General features: G+C 41.5%; 1 protein-coding gene across 1 annotated transcript in view; it reads left to right on the top strand.

Annotated features, from left to right (window-relative positions):
* The window catches only part of ACRV1 (acrosomal vesicle protein 1), a 216,818-nt gene that overhangs the window by 112,173 nt on the left and 91,609 nt on the right, over nt 1-13,036 (top strand). The window lies entirely within an intron of this gene.

Raw genomic sequence — 13,036 nt, 5'->3', positions numbered from 1 at the left:
AATATGGGCTTCAACTGATGAATGACAAGTCATAATCCCTTGCCTAGTTTTCATACCCGAGCCAGTTCTCAGACCCAGGAACATTAAGCCAATGGCCATTATATGGTGTAGTGCCCCTGACAGATAGAAACGTGAGTTTGGAAACCAACAAGCTTGGAGATCCATTTGGGAAACCACTTGGGGGATTTGTGTTTGCTGCCCTGTAGCTTGACATCGTGTGCCTCTAGATGTCCTGATGTCCAGAGGAGAAACCCTTTCATCAGGTGACTCAGTAGGTGTCTCACAAAACTTAAAGCTACGGCTGCCTCCTGGACAATTTGAGCTCCCTGTGCCAGTAGACTAACAGACACAGAAAGCAGTTACTATGCTGGAAGAAGTAATTGGTCCTGAACATCACAAGAAGGTAGACTACTACTATATATGAAGGCAGTAAGGAATACGTTTGGTGTTCAGGCAAACATATTCATAAACATGCCCCACTGGGGCATCTCTTGTTATTCTCCTGCCCAGTGTGAAATGTGAATAGGAAAATACAACACCGTAGTCTCATAAGTTCTTACAGACCAGGAGCACAGACCCCTCAAGGATAAGGGTCTGGGTTATCCTACCTGTCAAGCCACCTAGACCAGCAGAAGTGAGACTGGTGTGGGTGAGGAAGGACGTAATAAATATACCTTATGTCCCCTTGACCAACTGCAGCAGTGGAGAGTAGTTCTTCCTATTAACCCTCCTCTAAAAACATTTTCAAGAAATTCTGGCTAATTTGGGGAAACTGCCTTGATAGAGCAGTTTTTACTGTGAGAAACAAGTTGATCTCAGTGAATAAGGTATAGACTCTAATAGATGCAACTGGAGCCCTGTCCAGGTCCTCTTTACTTGGCAGTGCTATAAATATTAGCTACTAATAGCTACCAGTGACACCCTTCTCTTGAGAATTGCTCTTGGATCAGGGGATCCACCTCGCCTAGAAATGCCTCTTGTTGTGGGTGATACACAAAAAAATGACTGATACAGGGACACATGAGGTTGCCCCTTTGCCTAGAGATGGGATGAGCCTGTGCTGTCAATTATCCCCTGGCATGCTCTTAAGCCTGATGCTTAAGCTGAAACCACGCTTGTGCCTTGTTTCTCCCCTTGCTCTCTTCCGCTTTCTTTACTCCTTTACAGGTTATTCCTGAAAGTACTTTTTCAATGAATCACTTGCACTAGAATTCGTATCTCAGATTCTGCTTCTAGGTAACCAAACCTAAGATACTCATCACTTTTTCAGTTAAACAGTCTAGCCCACGGGTCAAATCTCCCTCATTATGCATTGGTCCCGTAACTCCTGAAAACACCTGTTTCAGTACTTTGCAGCATCCACCTTGGGCAGCACACCTTCTTCTGTATCACCTGGCTGTCTCAAGGTTTTAGCCAAAGTCTCAAGAAACATGTTAGTATTATTTGGGTTCAAATAGGAAACAGATGGCACATTAAATTAGCATTTCAACAAGTTTTTTTTATGAAGGGTCTAATCACACAGGGTTATGCAGGGAATAAGGGAACCACAAGGAGAGCTGAGGGATCAGAGCAAGAGGAGGTTGGATTTTCACCACCCTTAACCTAAAGAGATGAGGTAGAAAGGATGTTGCTGGGACTGGGAAGAAAGTGTGTTGAGCAGCAACTTTTTGTTGGGAGCACAGCCAGCCCGAAGCCATGTCCTACAGCGGGAACCAGGAGACCAAAGCCTGTGACCTCACACTATTTCCTTCTGCTGATCTGCATTAGCTTCCCACTGGTCGCTCAAACAGAGTCCAGAGGCTTTGGGGGCCCAGTGATATAATCCATATTTGATATGGGGCAGAGAGCAGGCTGGAGAAGGGTAGGGAATGGGTGTGAAAGGCGTAAATGCAGGAAAGCCAGCACACCCAGCACACCCCACCCATTTTGCCTCTGAGCATCCATTCTTCTTCACCTGGGTGAGAGAATGCACAAATTCTCATTACAATCCTATGCTTGAGAGGTGGTAGCAATTCATCATTCTGTCACCAAAAAGACCATGAAGCAGCCACCATCAGGGCTCTTGCTATAAAGCCATGGAGTTCAAGGAAGGCAAATGAAATGACTAAACAATATAAAAATATTTGCTGCAGCCTCCACTTCCTTAACTGGCTGTGACGTCTGAGCTGACAGTCAAAGTGGCCCTCTTGCACTTCCCATCCCATGCTCTTACTTCTGTAGCATCTTAGCTGGGCGGGGTTCTCAACCTGGGGGCATACCGTGCAGGATTGGAATGCTTGTTAGTTTGTCTTACTGCATCGTTACAGTTTACTTCTTTCTTTTTGAGACAGAGTCTCGCTCTCGCCCAGGCGGGAGTGCAGTGGCGCGATCTCGGCTCACTGCAAGCTCTGCCTCCTGGGTTCACGCCATTCTCCTGCCTCAGCCTCCCGAGTAGCTGGGACTACACGCGCCCGCCACCAGGCCCGGCTAATTTTCTTTTGTATTTTTTAGTAGAGACGGGGTTTCACCGTGTTAGCCAGGATGATCTCGATCTCCTGACTTCGTGATCCACCGGCCTCGGCCTCCCAAAGTGCTGGGATTACAGGTGTGAGCCACCGTGCCTGGCCATCGTTACAGTTTTCTAATGAACAGGACTATTAGGCAAAGGAGCCAGTGAATTCTCTGATTTTCAAATATTGTCTTTCTTGCCCCCATTGTGTAATAGAAATTTCAATTCTTGTAATCAGAATAAATTCCTCAGTCAGTACAGTGACTTTTCTCTCCACCTATCAGACACAACCAGTTGAGAAATTTTGACATTCTGCTATCTTTACTCTCTCATCTCCCCTCTTCCCATTCTCTCTTTCTAACATAGAGCCACTGAGGCTTCATAGACTAATGGGCTGAAAGTATCCCCTCTAAATCATGAGACTGTTTTTTGATATGTGTGCCTCAGGCTCAGTTGTTGATATAATAGATGAAAGACAAAAGGAGTTTGGAAAACCCCTTCTCAAAATAATTCCCCAATTTAAGAGGCTGCAATCATGTTGCGTCATCAGATTTTAAATGTCAAACCCTGTTTATTACTGTATTATTTTAATTTTTTTCTGTACCAAATCTTGTTTCACTCCTGAACAGAGAGATACCTAGGTTATACCAGCATCAGGATGGCTACTGTAGGACACAAAAGAGAAAAATCACATCAAAAGTAAAATAAACCTTTCCCCGTTACAACTTCTCCAAGTCTCAGAAGCCTCTGAGGTCCTGCCCGCAGGCCCTCGGCTGCTCGGCCGATCTACTTCAGCGCCTCCTGACAAGGCTGAGCTTGGGTTCAGAATGCCAACTTGAGAGGCTTCTTATCTTTCCTGCAAACTGAGAATTTGATTTTTTTATCTTGCTCAAATCCTAGCTAAGGGGCCTGGGGAATGTGCCCTATAAACCGTGAAGTCTCACAGGAGGGATTTTATTTAACCCTACATATTGTGGCCTGCTTTCCAAACTGACTCTGGCACGTCACATAACAAATAAGAAGGGAATCAAAATATTTTAACCCCGAATATATTTTCTTGCCATTATCTTCAAATTACCCTGCAACAAGGTTGTCTCTTGTGGGAATAATCCATTTTCTGTAGAGAATCCCCTTTCCCCCACTTTTTCGTTCTTTGCAGACCCAGGAAACAATCATCTAAGAGCCAGGCACCCTTTTAAGCCCAACAAGAAACATTTTACAACCTACTCCCTCTGAAGTCTCATGAGCGCTTCCTCAGCACAGTAAAACTTGGTCTTCACAACCCTCTATCTTAACCTAAACATTTCCTTTCTATCGATCTCAGGTCTTTAGATAAACTTAACCAATTGTCAACCATAAAATTTTTAAATCTACCTATAAGCTGGAAGCCCCCACTTTAAGCTGTCCTGCCTTTTGGGAACAAACTACTGTATTTCTTAAATGTATTTGATGGAAGTCTCATGTCTCCCTAAAATGTATAAAACCAAGCTGCACCCCGACCACCTTGGATACATGTTCTCAGGACTTCCTGAGGACAGTGTCATGGGCCATGGTCATCATAATTGGCTCAGAATAAATCTCTTCAAATATTTTACAGAGTTTGAGTCTTTTTGTTACAAAACCAACATAGTGTTTCTTCTCTCTTCTTCTTGTTACATTAACTGTGTTAACAGTGAGAATTTGCCGGGAACTGTTCTTGCATCTCATGAAATGTAAGCTTCTACAATAATGTCTCACTGTTAAAAACCTTGGACGTCTTCTCCAGTGGGTCCTGAATTCCCAAACTGGGCTCCCATGTTTCCTGGGTCCAAGTTATTGCCTCTGCAATAACTTATTTAACCTCTACATATAAGCAAAGATTTTTTTTTTCTACTGAGGTGGTCAGAAAGTTAATATGTTTTCTCCAATACTATCTGTGAAATCAGGTTTCTATTCGCAGGCTGATAAGTGTTGGCCATCTACTGCAAGGCATTAGCTGCTTTGAACCCACAGGAAGGATCTAGGGCCAGGCCTACAGGCTCTTTCTTACGCTTGGCTGCTCCTCTGCCTCAAGGGAGGACAAGCCTGTATGTTTCAGGGGTTTGGTCCAGCAGCAGTTCAAAATACTCCTCTTCAAGTTCAGTTTCTACACTTCCTGAAAATTCCCCCTTCGAAGTGCTCTTCTTGCAGGCACATTTGAGGGAAAAGATTAGTCTTATTTTGCTCATAATTCACTTCAATGCTATAACTGCACATCTCATTTCTATCACGAGCCCTCGTTCATTTACAACAGGTCACTCCCTGGGACTCAACGACTGTCCTTCTTGATATAATAAAATTTATTATGATTATAGTTTTAATATTAAATAGATAATGAGCACTTTCTTGTGCCAAGTGCTGACCTAAGCCACTTATGCACATTATCCCATTTTATTTTTTCTACAACCTTATGAAGCATAGGGAGGTCAAGTTACTTTCGTAAAGTCTAATAAGTGGTACAGTAGAAACTGTAGGAGCTTTATCCCAAATATGATGCTGCTGCCATGACATGGGTCTCAGTAAAGAATTTAACTAGGTGGGCCCAGCTTCTCTATTTCCAACAATACTATCATTCAGGGATGTATAAATGTATCAGACTTACTGAGCAGCTGGCATAGGCAGAACTAAAATGCAAACTAGGCATTCAATATGACTCCACAGTCCAATGGAAAGAGAAGGAAAGTGAAATCTATCTCAGGTGGTCCTCTTGTGGATATAACCCAGGTCCTAGCTTTGTTCCTCTATCCCCAAGTCTCTGTATCTTTCTTCAAAACACCATTGTTTTCACTTGTCTCTTTTGTTGTAAGTAGTATTCTCAGTACCTCAAGCCACTTCTCAATACCTAGCAGGTGGCAGGCATCCAATATATACTTGTTGAAGGAATGAACCCAGGAATAAGGTAAGGCCTGTCTACTTCCCAGAAGTCTGAGAGTGGTACTCAGTAACTCGTGGAATTTTACTTCCAAAGCAAGGAATTGATCAACATTGCTGCAGACGTGGGGGGCATGTTATTCAGGAGGACAGGCTAGCATGGGCTTTAGCTCTCCAAATTGTGCAAGGAGCAAGGATTGGTTTCAGCTCTTGGACTCCTGTTCCTCATAAGAGCTTCCCAGCAATACAAGGTGAGACAATGCCTCTTCCATCATGGGGTATCCAGTTGGAAACTGGCTTATCCCAAATGCAAACATCAATTTACAGAGATAAATATTTTGCTGAGTAAATTAGAACCTAATATAAGTCCATCAACCATGAGGATGAAATTAATGTTACTTGGTCCTAATTATTCATCCTCCTGCTTCAAGCCTGCCCAGAGGTTCAGGGGCATAAGAATGAGGCCATGGGTCCTACACTTTTAAGCAACAAAACCTCCGTAATTTGATACTCAATGATTGACTTCACAAAGTCTGAGCTGAAGTTTTGAATCTACTACCTTTTTTCTTTCTTTCTTTTTTTGTGTTGGGAAGACTACTATTTTAGACAGATTTCTATGTCATTCTCTCTGTTTGAATAGGGATAGCAAGAGGACTCCATTTTATTATATCCCCCAAATAAATGAGGAATCAGAGACGTGGTTGTGTATGTGTTGCTGCATATGCAGGGAAATGGGGTGGCAGGGTGGTTGTTCTTCCAGATACATACAATTTTGTGAAACACAGCGCAATGTTTTCTAGGTCATTTCCTTATCTGATGCATTGAAAACCTCCCCCAAAGTTCCTGCTTTAAATTCAGACAAGTGAATGTCTAAATGATAAGAAACTTCTAATCTTAAATGGCCTCCCCATAGAGATAAAGGAACTATTCTTAGCCAGTTTTCTACCTCTTTTACCCCACAACCAGGATTCAGCGAGGAAGTGACTTCATTGAACAAGATAGCAAGGGCACTGCTAGTAAAAGAGGGCAGGAAAAGAGAGGCAGAGGCAGTAATGGCAGCAGCATGTGAGACCCTTGGAGGGCAAGCAGTAGAAATCTTGATAGCAGTTAATCAAAGAATTTCCTGATGATCAGTAATCATTAGGAAAATCAGTAAGGTAGATAATCAGTCAGGCAGTATCAGGCATTGCTTTCCCTTCCCTTCCTCTGAGCATGACGTTCTCTATCATTCTCTTGCCTGGTTTCTGGTTCCTTCCACTCACTGTGGTGTAAGTAAAGGAGTTCTTGACCTTCTCATCTAATAGAGTGTAATCTGTGAGTTTACACCATCTGAGGCCTCAGGAAACAACTGAGTGACAAATTTCCTGTCACAATGTGTTACAGCTTGGGAAATTTTGTCTGACTTGGACTTGGGTGCAGAATAGGTTATATCCCAGGAACACTGACCAGTCCCTCTAGGCTTCCTCCTTCCTTTTTTCCACAACCTCCTCACTCCTCAACAACCTACAGAAGACTACCTATTCCTACAAGTTTGGAACAGCTACAAGGGCACTTCAGAGTCGTCAGCAAATCTCCAAGAGTTGGGAACTCTAGAAACGGGAAAGAAACACTAGGAGAGCCTCTCTAGACATTTCACCTGAGCTTCTGGGAATCTCTATGCATTCTCTAGATATTTCCTCAGTCGGTGGCAACCCAGAATTGTACATCAGAGTCTAGTCTCACTGAATCTCAACAGTAAATCTCAGTGAATGTCCTAATTTCTCACCCACCAAGAAAAACCAGATAGTCTGCTCTGAACCTGAGCCTCTGACTCCAAAGGCCATCTAGAAGAAACTGTCCTTGATCTCCTGCCCACTCCAACATGCAAGCCAAATCTAAGCCTTAGTGGTATTTGACCTTTATCAGGCCACTCCTGCAGCCACCCCACCGCCAGGCTCTTTCCCTTCCCATACCAGAGCATCAGCTGTAGACCCTAGCTCACTGCCCTCACTGGGCATGTGACCTCTGAGAGTGGCTCTCGAAGCCTGAAATTTCTGACATCTACCCTGGCTAGGGGATCCGAGCTACTGTTGAAAACAAGAAAAAAGAATGTATTCAGTGATCTGTCCTCAGCCATAGCATACAACATTTTTAATTTTGGCAGACAGGGTGAGTGCCTGCCTGGATCACTCTTGGTCTGGGAATATAGAGACAATGGATCCCACAATATCATGTTCGGTAGTACCACTTCCTATTCTTTCTGAAGCACTTTTATAATAAATTTACGTCAACCAAAGGTCAATATTATCACTCTCATGTGCTTTACACAAAGGTTTTCTCAGGCAGGGGAGAACAGGCAGAGGTCACAGCTAGGGAGCTACACCATCCAGTCCCTCCTGTCCAGCCTGACTTGTCAGTGTCCCAGCAGCCTGCAGTGGGAAGGGCAAGTGAGAGATCTGCTGAAGCTGCAGCCATGGAAACTCCTCGAGAACTGCTGTTTGGGGGTGGCTTGCAGGAATCCCCCATCCCTATGCTCATCACTCCCAAAGGTGGTGTGCTACCATCACACTGAGGGTGTGGAAGGCAGGAGGCTGGCAAGCTGGAATAAGGCTGGCGGGAGGGACTCAGAAGAAAGCCATCTCACCCTCAGAGACTGACATCCTGGTGACTCGGGGGAGGCAAAGCCATAGGAGCAGGGCTATGGGGCTCCTTTCACCGAGTTCAGTAAGTTATGCCCTATGCTGGGCATGTGGCAGGAACTGAACTAATGAAAGGAAATGACTCAGAATTCGTATCTGACCCCCAATTCATACTCCATGGTTCACTTACCTGCCAACATGGTGTCTGGCCTGATAACTGAAAGCGTATGAATCAGGGTCTTCCTCCACCTTGATTTAGGTTGATGATATAATTGAGTCCTCTTTCTTCTGTAAATTAAAGGCATCTGACTATATTGCTTCTATGCCTAACTCCTCTATTTTATGCATAATAGTGCCTTCCATGGTACCTTCAAGGCTGTCTGAGGCCAGAACGTTTGGAGGGCAGTTAGGAGGAGGGTAAGTGGGGCTTCGTCAGCAGGCTGATGTGAGTTGGCCATACAGTAGGATATGAAGAGTCAGGAGTTTTGGGGAGTTTGGGGATTCAGGCAAGCAGTCAGAGCAAAGTCCTGGAGTTGCTCTGAGATGCTAGAAGAAGATCAGGTCTGAGACAAGGACATGGATCTATCAATCCAGGAGCTCAATAAACTCCATATAGGATTAACCCAAAGAAATCCATACTAAGACACATTATAATCAAACTGTTGAAAGCCAAAGACAAAGAGAGACTCTTGAAAGCAGCAAGAGAAATGTAACTTGGCACACACACACAAATACTCTGTAACATTATCTGTGGATTTCTCATCAGAAACTTTGCAGGCAAGAAGACAGTGGGGTAGTATATTTAAAGAGTGGAAAGAAAAAACTGTCCACTGAGAATTCTGTATCTGATAAAACTGTTATTCAAAAGTGAGGGAAAAAGTAAGAAATTTTCAGATAAATAAAAGCTGAGTGAGTTTATTACCACTAGACCTGCCAGATAATAAATTCTAAAAGAAGTTCTTCAAGTCGAAATAAAAGTATGCTAGAGAGTTACTTGAAGCCTTATGGAAATATGCTGATGTCTAGTAAAGATAAATACATAGACAAATATCAAAACTGATGTTATTATAATTTTGGATTGTAACTCCACTTTTTATTTTATACAGATTACAACAAAATGCATAAAATAATTATAAATCTGTGTTCATTGGTACACAATACATAAAGATATAATTTATGACATCAATAACATAAAGTGGCAGAACTATAAAGGAGTAGAGGTATTGTATGTTATTGAAGTTAAATTCATACCAGTTTAAAAGCCTTTGGAATGGGCCAACCAAAGACTACAGAATTGTAGCACTGTCAGTATGCAACACCAGCCTGAGAGAGCTGCAGGCATGAGAGTCCAATCTATGAAAGCTTCTGGGTATACTGAGCCCAGCAAAGCCATACTGGAGGGGATGTTTGAGGTCTTGATAACCCAAACCCAGTGTGCCGAGAATGGTGTCAAAGGAGATTATTCTCCAACTTTAAGACTTAATAATTTCCCTGTTGGGTTTTGGACTTATTGGGGACCAGTTACCCCTTTCTGTCTTTGTATTTCTCCCCTTTGGAATGAGAATGACTATCCTATGCCTGTCCCAGTATTGTATTTTAGAAGCACATAATTTGTTAATCTCACAAGCTCACAGGTGAGTATTTGCCTCTGGTTGGATCATGCCTTGAGTATCATCCTTATCTGATTTAGATGAGATTCTGGGCTTTAGCTTTTTGAGTTGGTGCTGGGACAAGTTAAGACTTTTGAGGCTATTAGGATGGAATGAATGTAATTTGTATGTGAGAAGAACATAAGTTTTTTGGAGGCCAGGTGCTGAATGCTATGGTTTGAATGTTTCCTCCAAACCCATGTTTGAAATTCACTTGCCAATGTAACAGTATTGGAAGGTGAGGCCTCTAAAAGGGGATTAGATCATGAAGGCATTACCCTCACAAATAGATTAATACCATTATCATAAAAGTTGATTAGTCATTCCAGGAATAGGCCCCTGATAAAAAGAATTAGTGTGCCTTGATTTCCTCTCTGTCTCACACACCCACTTTCTCACCACGTTATGCCTTTTATCATAATGTGACACAGCAAGAATGCCCTCACCAGATGTGGCCCCTTGATCTTAGAATTCCTAGACTTCAGAACTGTGAGAAATAAGTTTTTTTAAAAGATATATTACTCAGGCTGTGGCTTTTTGTTATAGCAGCAAAAAAAAAAAAAAAAAAAACAGAAAACAAATTAAATGGCAAAAGTAAATCCTTCCTATCTGTATTTTCTTTACATGTAAAAAGATTAAACTCTACAATTGAAAGACATAGATTAGCAGAATGGATTTAAAAAACAAGACCCAACCACACACTGTATATAAGACACTCGCTTTAGATCTAAGAACATGCACAGGTTGAAAGGGAAAGAATGGAAAAATATTCAATGCAAATAGTAATCAAAATAAGACAGAAGTGGCTATACTAATATCAGACAATATAGACTCTAAGGCAACATTTTTTTAATTTTGATTTTTTATTTCAATAGATTTATGGAGAACAGATTGTGTTTGGTTACATGGATGAGTTCTTTAGTGGTGATTTCTGAGGTTTTGGTGCTCCCATCACACAAGCAGTGTACACTGTACCCAGTGTGCAGTCTTTTATCCCTCTTTCCCTTCCAACTCTTACCCTCCCACCCTTACCATCCCACTCTGATGATAGTTTCTTTTGCTGTGCAGAAGCTCTTTAGTTTAATTAGATCCAATTTGTCAATTTTGGCTTTTGTTGCAATTGCTTTTGGTGTTTTAGTCATGAAGTCTTTGCCTATGCCTATGTCCTGAATGGTATTACCTAGGTTTTATTCTAGAGTTTTTATGGTTTTAGGTCTTATGTTTAAGTCTTTTATCCATCTTGAGTTAATTTTTGTATAAAGGGGTGTAAGGAAGGGGTCCAGTTTCTGTTTTATGCATATGGCTAGCCAGTTTTCCCAGCACCATTTATTAAATAGGGAATCATTTCTCCATTGCTTGTTTTTGTCAGGTTTGTCAAAGATCGGATGGTTGTAGATGTGTGGTGTTATTTCTGAGGTCTCTGTTCTGTTCCATTAGTTTATATATCTGTTTTGGTACCAGTACCATGCTGTTTTGGTTACTGTAGGCTTGTAGTATAGTTTGAAGTCAGGTAGCATGATGCCTCCAGCTTTGTTCTTTTTGCTTAGGATTGTCTTGGCTATACGGGCTCTTTTTTAGTTCCATATGAAATTTCACACAGTTTTTTCTAATTCTGTGAAGAAAGTCAATGGTGGCTTGATGAGAATAGCATTGAATTTATAAATTACTTTCGATGGTATGGCCATTTTTGCGATATTGATTCTTCCTATCCATGAACATGGAATGTTTTTCCATTTGTTTGTGTCCTCTCTTATTTCCTTGAGCAGTGGTTTGTAGTTCTCCTTGAAGAGGTCCTTCACATCCCTTTAAGTTGTGTTCTTAGGTATTTTATTCACATTGTAGCAATTGTGAATGGGAGTTCACTCATGATTTGGCTCTCTGTCTGTTATTGGTGTATAGGAATGCCTGTGATTTTTGCACATTGATTTTGTATCCTGAGACATTGCTGAAGTTGCTTATCAGCTTAAGGAGTTTTGGGGCTGAGATAATGGGGTTTTCTAAATATGCAATCATGTCGTCTGCAAACAGAGACAGTTTGACTTTCTCTCTTCCTATTTGAATACGCTTTATATCTTTCTCCTGCCTGATCGTCCTGGCCGGTATATCCAATACTATGTTGAATAGGAGTGGTGAGAGAGGTCATCCTTGTCTTTGCTAGTTTTCAAAGGAAATGCTTCCAGCTTTTGCCTATTCAGTATGACATTGGCTATGGGCTTGTCATAAATAGCTCTTATTATTTTGAGATATATTCCATTGATACCTAGTTTATTGAGTGTTTTAGCATAAAGTGGTGTTGAATTTTATCAAAGGCCTTTTCTACACCTATTGAGATAATCATGTGGTTTTTGTCATTGGTTCTGTTCATGCAATGGATTATATTTATTGATTTGCATATGTTGAACCAGTCTTGCATCCCAGACATGAAGCTGACTTGATCGTGGTGGATAAGCTTTTTGATGTGCTGCTGGATTCAGTTTGCCAGTATTTTATTGTGGATTTTCACATTGATGTTCATCAGGGATATTGGCCTGAAATTTTTTGTTGTTGTTGTTGTTGTTGTTGTTATGTCTCTGCCAGGTTTTGGCATCAGGATGATGCTGGCCTCATAAAATGAGTTAGGGTGGAGTCCCTCCTTTTCAATTGTTTGGAATAGTTTCAGGAGGAATGGTACCAGCTCCTCTTTGTACCTCTGGTAGAATTCATCTGTGAATCCATCTGGTCCTGGGCTTTTTTTGGTTGGTAGGCTATTAATTACTGCCTCAATTTCAGAACTTGTTATTGGTCTATTCAGGGATTCGACTTCTTCCTGGTTTAGTGTTGGGAGGGTGTATGTGTCCAGGAATTTATCTATTTTTTCTAGATTTTCTAGTTTATTTGCACAGAGGTGTTTATAGTATTCTCTGATGGTAGTTTGTGTTTCTGTGGGATCAGTGGTGATATCCCCTTTATCATTTTTTATTGTGTCTATTTGATTCTTCTCCCTTTTCTTCTCTATTAGTCTAGCTAGTGGTCTACCTATTTTGTTAGTCTTTTCAAAAAACCAGCTCCTGGATTCATTGGTTTTTTGAAGGGTTGTTCGTGTCTCTATCTCCTTCAGTTCTGCTCCGATTGTAGTTATTTCTTGTCTTCTGCTAGCCTTTGAATTTCTTTGCTCTTGCTTCTCTAGTTATTTTAATTGTGATGTTATGGTGCCAATTTTGGATCTTTTCAGCTTTCTGATGTGGGCATTTAGTGCTATAAATTTCCCTCTAAACTCTGCTTTAGCTGTGTCCCAGAGATTCTGGTATATTGTGTCTTTGTTCTCATTGGTTTCAAAGAACTTATTTGTTTCTGCCTTGATTTTGTTATTTATGCAGTAATCATTCAGGAGCAGGTTGTTCAATTTTCATGTA

The sequence above is a fragment of the Pan paniscus genome, chromosome 9 (assembly GCF_029289425.2).
Source record: "Pan paniscus chromosome 9, NHGRI_mPanPan1-v2.0_pri, whole genome shotgun sequence".
In the NCBI taxonomy this organism is placed as follows: domain Eukaryota; kingdom Metazoa; phylum Chordata; class Mammalia; order Primates; family Hominidae; genus Pan; species Pan paniscus.
Note: the sequence above shows the minus strand (reverse complement) of the source record. Positions and strands in the feature narration are given on the sequence as shown.